The 12,311-nt window shown below is 37.6% G+C and overlaps 1 protein-coding gene across 1 annotated transcript in view; it reads right to left on the minus strand.

Annotated features, from left to right (window-relative positions):
- The window catches only part of MAPKAP1 (MAPK associated protein 1), a 221,129-nt gene that overhangs the window by 89,935 nt on the left and 118,883 nt on the right, over nucleotides 1–12,311 (minus strand).

Here is a 12,311-nt window from a genome sequence, read left to right on the forward strand (position 1 = left end):
GCTGAGCTGTCAGCCCTGTAACCTCATCCAGTGGGAGGAAGTACCACACAGTGGCTAGCAGTACCATCTTTGGACACTTGGGTTTGAGTCCTTGCTCCCCCACTTACTAGCTGTGTGACACTGGCATGTCCTGCATCCTCTCTGAGCTTTAGTTTTCTCATTTATAAAATGAAAATAACAACCAATTCAAATGCTTGTTTTAAAGATTAAAATATAATAAAAAAAATAGCGTTTGGCAGATTGCCTGGACAATTTTGAGTATCAGCAAGTAGCAACAATTATTATATTGCAATTGTATATGCAACTTAAAACCACAGGTCAATGGAAGAAGCTCTGACCTCAAAGATATTACTTAACATATGAAGTAATAAAAATATCCTACAAAAAGGAATAAAGATTAGTGCTTCTTATGCTACAAGGATATGTATTCGTAACTTCAGCAATTCATATTAGTATATCAGTAGAATCTAAACTATATATTTTTAATTTTTGTTTCTCCCGTTTTATTATGAGCATTTTAAACCATAGAAAAGTTGAGAGAACTATACTGAAAACCCATATACTCATCACTTAGATCCTACAATTAACATTTTACTATATTTGCTTTATCACATATCTATACAACAATCTATCTTCTTTTTTAAAATGTATTTCACAGCTAGAAACAGACATCAGGACATTTGCTCCTAAACATTTAAGCGTGCATATCATTAACTGGAGTTTGACATTTAAGGTTCTCTTTTTACTTTTAGGTAAAATTACTCACAATATATGCACAAATCTTACCATCTGAAAGTTCTGACAAATGCATACACCTGTGTGACCCCAGCTTTTGTCAATATATAGAATATTACTTTTACTATAGAAAGTTCCCTTATCCACATTACATTTTAAGTAAGGAAGCTGTGATGCAGGGAACAAGACACTGGGCTCAAGAATCAAAGGGTCTGGGTTCAAATCTCATTTACATTACTTATTAGCAAGACATACAAGTGCGCGTACGTACACACACGCTATATATGCATCTCCTCTCTCTCTCTATTCATATATATCTCCTCAGTCTTCTCAACCATGAAAAAGAGATAACACCATCTCACAAGGTCTTTTGTAAAGGTTAAATACAAGAACACCTGGAATACAGTAAGCGCTCAGTAGATATAATCAAATAGGAATCATCACTATTGGTACTTTCTCTCTACTTTCCTCCCCTCCTCTCCCCAATCTCCCCAATCTGAGGATATTGTCTTCAAAGAGAAAATGGTAAGGACAAACAAAACAAAACAAAACAAAAAAAACCAAGCAGTTAAATCAGAGATGCGGGGGAAAAAGGCATCTCTCTGCATAGGCAGTCCTCTCCCAATTTATCCACTCTGACTTCAGCTAATTAAACATCTGTCTCAACGGTCTCCTCAGCAAATTATTCATCTCCACTTTGTGACACTGATTGTTGGTTGCAGCCTTTTCCCCACTTGCTACCATTCCCAGAAACTTCTAAGAGTTTACTCACCAGGCACATGGCAAAGAATGATGCAGGGTCCCCATTAACCCCCTACAGTTGCCCTTGGTGCCAGTGCTGTTCATAATGCTGCCAGACGTGTCCTTAAATCTGCCTCCCCAAAATAAACCTGTTAGGGGTGATAACGTTTTTGTCTACATTTCTGATTTCCAGATTATAACGCATTTTCTAAGTGCTATGTACATGTACTAGACTGAAACACAGTATTTAACAAAAATTTAACTGAAAATCTGTTTCTTAAACTAGTTTTGATGACAAAGCAAGCAGGTAACATAAGGTCTCAAATGAGGTGAAATGGAGTCTGGTAAATTACTAGATAGCTCTTCCTCAACACATAAACAAAAGCTTTGCTTGTGACTATAGGGCCAGCAGGCAACCAAGTGAAGTTGCCTGGCCTGTATGTCTTTCTTTATGTACTAGTGTGTGCGAGTGTGTGTGTTTGTATGTGTGTGTGTGCGCACCTGTTTAGGCAGGAAGTGGGGAGGCCAGGTAGGGGAGAATTGTATTCTAAACTACAGGGTATATCTTAAAATAGGTATGCTGAAAATTGACTTCTTCTCAATCCCTTTTTCTTTTTTTTGAGACAGAGTCTCGCTTTGTTGCCCAGGCTATGGTGAGTGCCATGGCATCCGCCTAGCTCACAGCAACCTCAAACTCCTGGGCTCAAGCAATCCTTCTGCCTCAGCCTCCCGAGTAGCTGGGACTACAGGCATGCGCCACCATGCCTGGCTAATTTTATATATATATATATTAGTTGGCCAATTAATTTCTTTCTATTTATAGTAGAGACGGGGTCTCGCTCTTGCTCAGGCTGGTTTCAAACTCCTGACCTCGAGCAATCCGCCCGCCTCGGCCTCCCAGAGTGCTAGGATTACAGGCATGAGCCACTGCGCCCGGCCTCAATCCCTTTTTCTACTGAAAGGACTGGCTAAAGAACTATCTTTTAAAAAGATAAACAGCTAATAAACTCATTTAAAAATACCAAACTACACTAAAGAGCCAGAAATGCAAATTAAAATGAGATACTAACTGCTACCCATCAGTTTGGCAAAAATTAAAGATGAATAACATCCAGTGCTGGTAAGGGGGTGGGGGAAGAGGCACCCATATATACTCCTGGGGTGTTAAAGAATGGGTATAAACTTTTTAAAGAACAATTTATTTTTCTTAAAATTTTAAATAAGTAAGCCTCTGACAAGCAATGCCATATTCACAATTTAGCACAAAAGTGCAATGAATATTCATACCAGATTGTTCACTGCATGTTCCTGTAATACTGAAAGTTTGAAAGTCATCTAAACATCCTTCAATAAAGGGCTAAATTAAATAAATTGCCTAGAAAGATAAGAATGTGTGGTTACTCTGACACAGAATAATACTTATGACATATTATTGAGTGAAAAAAGCAAATGCAATATCATCTATATTATGTGATATCACTACCAAAAAAACTCTTTACATATATACATTTTTCATGAGTTCATTTAACAAACATTTATTGGATGTTCTCTATTATTTGACAGGTATCTTGACAGATGTTGAGTATATAAGCAATTCAAAAAATAAAAACATAAAACAGGGACCTGTCCACATGAAACTTATAACCTATATGTGTATCTATCTGTATGTGAACTGAAAAAAATCCAAAGGATTTACACCAAAGGAAGTTAGAAAAAAATCTTTACTTTTTACTCCACACACCTCCAAAATGTTTTCTTTTTTCCAACATTTAATTTTAATTTAATTATATTTAAGTATTTAATTTTAATTTAAATATATCTTTAAAGCCTATCTTTTGCCATTATTTTCTTTTGATATTAACTCCAAGAGATCTGGCACAGCTCCAAGCTATTTCAATAAAAGCTATTTCTAATAAAAGAAATCAGAATTCACCATGGTATCCATCCCTCTGTTTCCTGAACAGAGCACTTTCTACTCTTTTCCACACCTTAATTCAGGGCTCCATCATGTGTTGAACAGATTTCTTAAGAGCCTCTCTGCACGGGTGTCTCTGCTTCACGTTTTGTGGCCTCTAATTCATTTGTACAACGCAGATGGTGTTCTCTAAAAGAAATTCTGATTATATTGCCCTCCTTTCAATGGCTGCTCTCTGTCTTCAGAATAATGTTAAATTCAACAGTTTACAAATATGACCTAGTCCCAAAGGATCACTGCAGTCTGAACACTTTCCCATCCTTTTTACCTGGCCAGTTTTATTCATCTTCAGGTCTCAGTCTGATAATGTACTCAGGATGGACTTCTCTGACTCTCTAAGTTTGGACCATGACTCCCCTCTTCCCATAGGCACCCATGCACTGTATTAATATTATAATTGCCTGCTTATTTATCTGACTCCCCAACTAAACGGTAAGCCCCTTGAGGGTAAGGACCATTTCTTGGTCTCTATAAAATCCCTAGTACCTACACAGTGTCTGTTATCTTTTTTTTTTAATTATGAAACGAAGTTTATTGAGGAAGGACAAGATAGGTTTACAGAGCAAGAGCAAGATACATTCACCACAGAGGATGAATGGGCCCTTTGTGGTAAAAAAAGGTTCCACAGTGCCTGTTATCTAATAAGCTCCCAATAAACGAATGTACCTCTTCTATTTTTAAGTATACTATCAGGCCTGGCCTGGTCAGATCTGGCCCCTGCCTAGTTTCTGTAGCTTACCCTCTGCTCTCTTTCTGCTCCAGTAATTTGGAACTTCTATGTTCTATGACTATATCTCAAAGCATGTTTACTCCTCTGTCTGGAACGTTCTTCTCATTTACCCACCTGGCAAAGTTCTAATTAGTCTTCAAAAAGCCATCAAAGAAATTTCTCCAGGGAATCTTTTCTCAGTCCCCTACCCCACCTAGTAGTTGCAAGTACTCTCTGATCTGTGTTGCTTTAGTAGCTTATAGAATCTGCTCATCAATTTACCACATTTTAGTGCCTTTTTTTCTGTGTACTCATTGGGTTTTCCACCTAATTTCTGGTATACCACTGGTACGGAGCAGGCAGCATTTGATGACAACTGAACTAAACAGGGTATCTTAGAGTCATACAGTGCTTAAGAGCATACACAGCCCTTTCACACAGTGCCGGGATTAATACTCACTCATCCTCTCTCATGTTAGAGCTGAGGAACGTGAGGCTCAGACAGGTTAAGTACCACGATTACAAATACAGTTTCTTAATTCTAAGATAGATTTTCCTTCATCTTTTTAAGCATTTCTAAAATTGAGATGCAGCTGAAAATCAATATGTACATTTGATATAGTAATATTTTCTGAGAAGCTATTATTAAATTAGTGGTGCTCTAGAATTAGTCCCTAGTGGACCCAAGAGAAGGTCCTCTGACTTCAAACTATGTGTGCCTCCCATACTACCACAGAGCCTCTTGGGGTGTATGTCTTTTCTCTTCCTTTCATTCTGCTTTTCTGTTAATCTAATCCACGTTTATGACTGCCCCAGATGAAGTGAATGAACAGACTTTGTAATGGAATAGGAACTTCTGAAAGATTAGCGACTAGCAGGAAGAGTAAATGCTGGTCAAATGTAGTTTTGGAGAATGATATATTTCAAGTTTTTCTGATGTGGCAGTTGCGAGAGCTCATAACACCCTTCTAAAATAATTGGGTCTCTAAAGTGCTTCCAAAAGATTTTTGCTTGACATAAATTCTCTAAATTTCCAGGCTTTCTGGATAAAATAGTTGACTGCATTGCCATCTTTAACGTGCTCTGCTCTATATTTGAGAAGATCCATCAGGAGCTTCAGAGCACTCCAGACAGGGGGAGGCTCAGGTGAGATGAAACAACAAGATAAAGAGGCAGAGAGAGGAGGCAAGGAGGAATATTTAACTTGCAGCTTCTTGCCTGGGGCACTTCTGAGTTATACATTTAAACACCCTAGAAACACTTTAAAACATAGAGTAAATTATAATCCTAATTTACTATATCATTTTCCCACTGGGTCATTGGATACTGAGTATCAGGTCTTTATTTCCTATTCAGTGCCCGTGCATGAGTAGCATCCGCACGATTATTTATTCTTTCATAAGGAGGAACAGTTGTCTGCAGAAATTACTGCCTTTTTGACAAAGAACATTAAAACAGTTTATTTACCTTTTATTCTTTTTCTTTTTTTAAGGATTATCTGCTACGGCATAAGGCAACCACGTATCTGTGTCTCTGGCTTACAAATTCTACTTTCAAAAAGAAAGGGTTACTGGATTTTCTGTCTTTATAATCACAGTAGGACTCTGCTCAACCCTATAGCCAGAAGATTCTTTAGCTTACTTTGGTCTTTGGAGGGCATTTCAGGCTAGAAGGGTGTTAAAAAGCCTACTTCATCTAAAACATATATGGGTTTCCCTTTTCCATAGGGCAGCTAGGGACAGGTGTATGTTGCTTTAAGAAAGCTAGACATAAAACATTAAAACTGACACCAATACAGACAAACTGTGCAATTACAAAAAGAATTCCTGGCTTTATATCCAGATTCACCACAGGGTTCCTTTAAATGCTGCACTTCCCTAGTGCATTTAGATCTCAGAATCAATGAACATTTCTGTTTACAGATTTTTAAATTTGTTCTCCCATTAGGGTTCTAATAATCAACATGGTACAAATAAAAAGAGTATGGGCTTTGAGGTCAAAAAAGCCTAGGCTCCAATTTAGATTCACCATTTTCTTACTATGGAAACTATGGAAACTTGGCTTTAACTTCTCTTACAGCTAAGGAAAGGGAGGCTCGGAGAAGTACCTGACTACACATGTAATTATCATAGTTCCTTAATTCTAAGATGCACCTTTCTTCCCCTTCACTTTTTAACATTTCTAAAGCCTGATCTGTAAGATAAGATGTAATAAAATCTACTTTCCAGGGGGTAGATGGTGCAGATTAAATGAGGTAATATCTGTAAGCACACAAAGGCATGCAATATATCAGCTCTCGTCCACTTGGAAGAGTTCTTGCTTTTGGAAAGATCAACTCCTCCCCTGACACACAAATCCTTTAAACACTCTTGGATAAATAATGAATTCATTTGTATACAACCTTCTTGGTCTATCTGGCATGAAGTAAAGCATACCATGTGTAGTATTGCAGAGACTAACCCTATTGCAGCCAGTCAACTACAGATGGTCCACATTAGGTCATAGGCTCTAAATTCTTCCCCTTCCTCAGGCTGCCTGATCTATACCTCTCTGTCATAATGCAGCCACCAACTCTGCATTTCTTTCCAGTTCTTTTTTTTGTGTTTATACTCTCTGTACATCCGTTCCCCCTCTTTGGACCTCAGTATATTTCAGTGCTTAGAAGCTTAGATTTTATTTTACATGCAACTGGAAGTCATTTAAAGGTTTGGAGTAGAGATAGAATCTGATTCATATGTTAAAGGATCTCTCTGGTTACTGTGTAGACAAAAGATTGGACATGGCCAAGAGCATAAGCAGGAAAACCAGCCAGGGTACTATTTTAACAATCCAGATGAAGAGTCATGGTGACTTGGACTCACCCATATTTATGAAAAAGACTAAATGGGAAATGAGATGAAAAAGACTAAATGGATTGAATCTCTAAATGAGATGAGAAAGACTAAATGGATTCAGGATATACTCTAGAGATGAAACTGATAGCACTTGCTAATGAATAGATGTGGGGAGATAATGCAAGTAAAAATTGAAGACTGACAACTGGATATTTGGCTTAGGCAACTGGGTGGATGATGGTACCTGTTTACTGTGCTAGGCACCTGCTATCTCTCTTAGAGGGTCATTTCATTACAGTTTTTTTAGCAGGGGGTGGGGGGAGAGTTAAGTAAATTAAACTGCAAAGTAATCTGAAATGTTCTTTCTATGTTAAAATATGGTAAGCCACTGCTTTGATTGGCACTGCCCCGCCCTATACCTCAACTCCTCACAGCTTAAATGTGAAGGTCACTGTTTAAATGTCAATTTTTCAAGGGAGGAGTTCCCTGAACACCCTACATGATGTGGTGAGCTCCCCTGCATCCTATTATTCCCTCAGCCCTTTATGTTTACTCTCCCTCTAGAATATAAGGTCCTCCTTAGTAAGAGCCTTGATCTGCTTCACCACCGTCTCCTTGCACCCAGCACAGGTCTGACACATGGGGCACATGATGGTGAATGTACATTTGTATACAACCTTCTTGGTCTATCTGGCATGAAGTAAAGCATACCATGTGTGGTATTGCAGAGACTAACCCTATTGCAGCCAGTCAACTACAGATGGTCCACATTAGGTCATAGGCTCTAAATTCTTCCCCTTCCTCAGGCTGCCTGATCTATACCTCTCTGTCATAATGCAGCCACCAACTCTGCATTTCTTTCCAGTTCTTTCCAGTTCCACAACTGTAAATACATTAGGGATCAATATTTACATTTTACATGAATTCTGAATATACAACTTAAGAATCCAGTAATGCCATCATTAGTTGTCCCTCAGCCCAGACCTCCACACCATGTCATACATGTTCATAGCAATATTTTAGAGAATAATGTTTCAGAAGCCCTAGACTTGACTATCACATTGGTGACATTCTAGGGAAAACAAAGTAAATTAGCAAGCAATAAAGTGCCCTGTGGATTGAAACAGTTAGAAGAGGCTAAAAGGGAGCCCCCATTTGACAAAAGTAACACTTTTCTTTCAAGTTTTAGGTGAAATTTTATAAGAAAGAGATATGACTGTCACTAGGCTTATTAACAAATACTGTAAGAATTTTTTAAAAGGATCTTCAGACTAATAAAAATTTGTCTTTTACATCAAAAGGCAAGAAAAGAGGGGGTGAAAGAAAGTTAATATGCTTCTGTTCAATCTTTGAGTAGATAATATAGAAAAAACACCTCTATTTCATAATGATAACAAATACTGAAAATGAGCTATGCAAAAAACTATTCTGCTTGGTAAATCTCATTTTGATGCCTTCTCTCTTTTGTAGATCAAGAGGAACCTATATTTCTGTGTCAATTTAAAAACTGAAATTGATCTGTCTCCGTTTCTCAACAGTGTCTGTCATACCCAACATCATGCTTCCGGAGGCTGGTAAAGGTTGGTGGTGAACAGCATTTTTTTTTTTTTTTTTTTGAGACAGAGTCTCGCTTTGTTGCCTAGGCTAGAGTGAGTGCCATGGCGTCAGCCTAGCTCACAGCAACCTCAAACTCCTGGGTTCAAGCAATCCTGCTGCCTCAGCCTCCCAAGTAGCTGGGACTACAGGCATGTGCCACCATGCCCGGCTAATTTTTTCTATATATATTAGTTGGCCAATTAGTTTCTTTCTATTTATAGTAGAGACGGGGTCTCGCTCTTGCTCAGGCTGGTTTTGAACTCCTGACTTCGAGCAATCCGCCTGCCTCAGCCTCCCAGAGAGCTAGGATTACAGGCGTGAGCCACCGCGCCCGGCAATGAACAGCATTTTTAAACAACAATAACAAAATACTAAGAAGCTCAGAAGGTCATTGATTGTGAGGATGACCTTGACAGAAGAAGAACCTGATGAACTAAGGGCTTTATCCATTAAATAATAGGTTAGTATATTTTACTGGCTAAATCAAGGGACCTGACAGGCTACTCTTCACTGTGTCAAAAACACACCCACCCAACTGTTATTAGTAAAGAGGCTTTATCTAATTCTTCTAAAACTGGATTTTCCAATTATAATTTTCTTAAACAGTGGAGATTTTCTGCCAATTCAGATAGATTCCAAATGTCAAGTAGGTCAGTAATAAAACGAAAACCTGGAAACTTTAAAAGAAACATTTAAAAACAGGCTTTAAAAACATGGGCCTTAACAGAGAACTGACTGGAACATACATACTGTGAAAAGACCACTATAGTTAAGTACATGAATATTAACAGAAAAAACCCTGCAGTGTTCATAAATAGTTATGACTTGATGAAATAATTACAAATAATACAAGTCAAAATTTTAGATCAGTTACAAGTGCCTGTAATGATATTCTATCCTAAAAAGCAAAATGATGTTGAAACCCTAAGGGTTTCCATTGACAAAGCTATTTACCTAAACAAAAAAGGATTCTTTTGCTCAAACATCTACCACCTTCTGGTTTTTTACAAATTAAAACTAGGGAAGGAGTGCCAGAGGGAAGAACAGCAGAGTATTTAAATATCAGGCCTGCCATTAAGCTCATATTTTGATTTAATAATGAAATAGTTTAAGTTCTAAATTTATTGTTATTATTAAGCGAAGACTTGTATGGTCAGTCTGAAAAAAGATAAGAGAAGTTAAAGGAGTATGCTGTCAGCCTACCAAAGGATTTCTGAAATCTTGTTCTATAGCAACTAACCTCTAATGAATAGTGTGAGAACTACTGACTCTATATGGCACATGTTTAATTTGAAGTGGTATTTCTCCCCTTCTCACTGCAGTTAAATAAGAGTAGCAAAGAGGCATGCACTGTTCTGCACTCAATCAGGTAAAAGCTGTTTGAAGAGAAGGCTCAGGACTCTAATTCTGTCCCAGACACGGGGCATGGCAGGCACTTTCTTGCAAAGACTGAGTAGATCATTGTGGTAAAGGCTCAGGAAGTGCAAGTTGAGTGTCTCTAACCTGGCATCTCTTCCCATCAAGTTCATGACTAAGTTCATCTATCATAATTGGTATGTAGTTAAGTATTTCGCAGATAACTGTGAACACCAACACATTTTTTAAAGTAAATATACTGGTGTTTCCCTCTATGACAAGAGGATTTTCATTAATCACCTCCAAAAGAAGTCCACTCCACAATACAAAGTTCAAAAACACAAAATGTATCCTGCCTTTACCAAGCTAACTTTAAACAAATATCTCTGCCAAATTGGAGATCCCTCTATTTCATGAGACTGTTGTTAATAAAACTATAGAAAGACCTACTTGTTTTTAAAAAGCTTTTTGGATTAAGAAAACGGACAGTAATTCATGTGAATGTATCAATCTCAATTGGCTTCTCTAGTACGAAAAGAAATAAATAATGCAGATCATTGTTTTTCGGATAACGAGTCTTAACTCTTTGCCAAAGATATGGCAAAGACTCTGATAGAAATGGTAGTGATGTGTACACAAAAGTGAACATAAATAAATGTGTGCATGATAAATCCTGGGAATGGACATAAACAGGTATGTAACTGGACAGAGATGACTGGAGACCAAAGGAAAGATACTGGCTCAATGAATCTAAAGGGTTTCATGCTCTAAAAAATCTGTGACAACAGAATTTCTATTAAGGTTAAAAAGGTTCCACCTCCTTACACAATTCAGAATAATGCCTTCTTAGAATATAATGAACTATATCACAAATACACTTTTATGTAAAAAATTTAGGAACAAAACAAGAGAAAAGGACCAGGATCCTAAAAGAGGATGCATGCTTATCAAATATCTTTGAATGTCTAAAGCTGTTTAAAAGCTATTATATTGGTACCTGGAACCCCAAAATATCTACTTTCCCTTAGGAAGGAGTAGCTATGCCTCTTCAATCATCCCCTAAATGCAAAGAAGTTTGACCCCCATGCAATGGATAAAAGTCACCCAAAAAATGAACAAAAGAGGTGTTTGGAAAAACCAGAACACCATTCATCCCAGCTAACGACTTGTTCATTATGAGTGATGATGGATAAAGACTTCTCATGCTGAGATGAAATCAAGATTTATATGCATTGTTTCCTCTCCCAACTTGTGGGAAGATCATCATCATTTAATTCTATCTCTGCGGCCAGTGATGGGCATCCAGAGAGCTGGTTATCAAACGGCGCAGTCAGCTGGCAAAAGCCGAAACGTGCAGTTGGCACATCTGGACGGAGCCGCCACAGCCGAGGGTGAACAATGACTCCTGGCAAGCATCCAAATTGCTTGCAGACGCTAGCAGGTCTCATCTACAACCGCCCCTACCAGCATCTCTCTCTCTCTCTCTTTTTTATGAGAATCAGATTTTCATTGCTCCATTCAATTGCTCTCCTCTGCCATTTTTTACAGCTCTTATCGTTCCCCTGGAATATGGCCTTGAGACAGCTCATCCGTGTCCTTCACTGTGTTATCTCTTCTAACTTTTATTAAAACTTCAGCTTTCATCGGAAGATAGCTAATTAAATCTGGAACAGATTATATGCCTCCCCTTAAAAGAGCACAAAACTATTTTCTTCAATCTGAGCAATGCTTTTTTTCCTTTCCAAAAGGTGAAATCAAAGGTGTTTAAGAAGTCTCTTTATTTACAAAGCTAAGATATTTGACGTGTCATATATGAATTGATTTATATTAAAATTGTGTGTGGTATAACAAATCTTTGAGCTATTTCTCAAAATAATTATTTCTCAATACTGGTAATCTTTTTTCCTGTATCTTTTAAATATCATAGCTAATACCATAAGCTTATTGTCTATATAAAGTTGGATAATGAGGAAGTAGATATTAATAGGTATTTGTGCATATCAAGTGATTTATCTTTTTTAAATCTTTTAAAATTAGCCCTCATTTGGTAAAGCTGAAGATAAATTTTTCTTCTTTTTTTTCCATACCCCAAACTCTAGTACCATAAGTTCTCCCATCAAAAATTATGTGAAAACTTGAAATTAAAAGCAGTGATTCAAGGTTAGGACTGATTCGGTTTTCAAGGCAGTTTTACATCAACTAATCATTAGCACAAGTAGCTCTGTCTTAATCTACCACAAATTATTAATGATGGAACTTCCATAACGGATATGAATACATTCTTCTCACATATGCCACTGACCCAGTCCCTTCCTGAGCCCCAGTGGCAGGGTAAAATCACTTTTTTGCTACAGACCTGCTAACC

Source organism: Microcebus murinus, chromosome 12 (assembly GCF_040939455.1).
Source record: "Microcebus murinus isolate Inina chromosome 12, M.murinus_Inina_mat1.0, whole genome shotgun sequence".
Lineage (NCBI taxonomy): Eukaryota > Metazoa > Chordata > Mammalia > Primates > Cheirogaleidae > Microcebus > Microcebus murinus.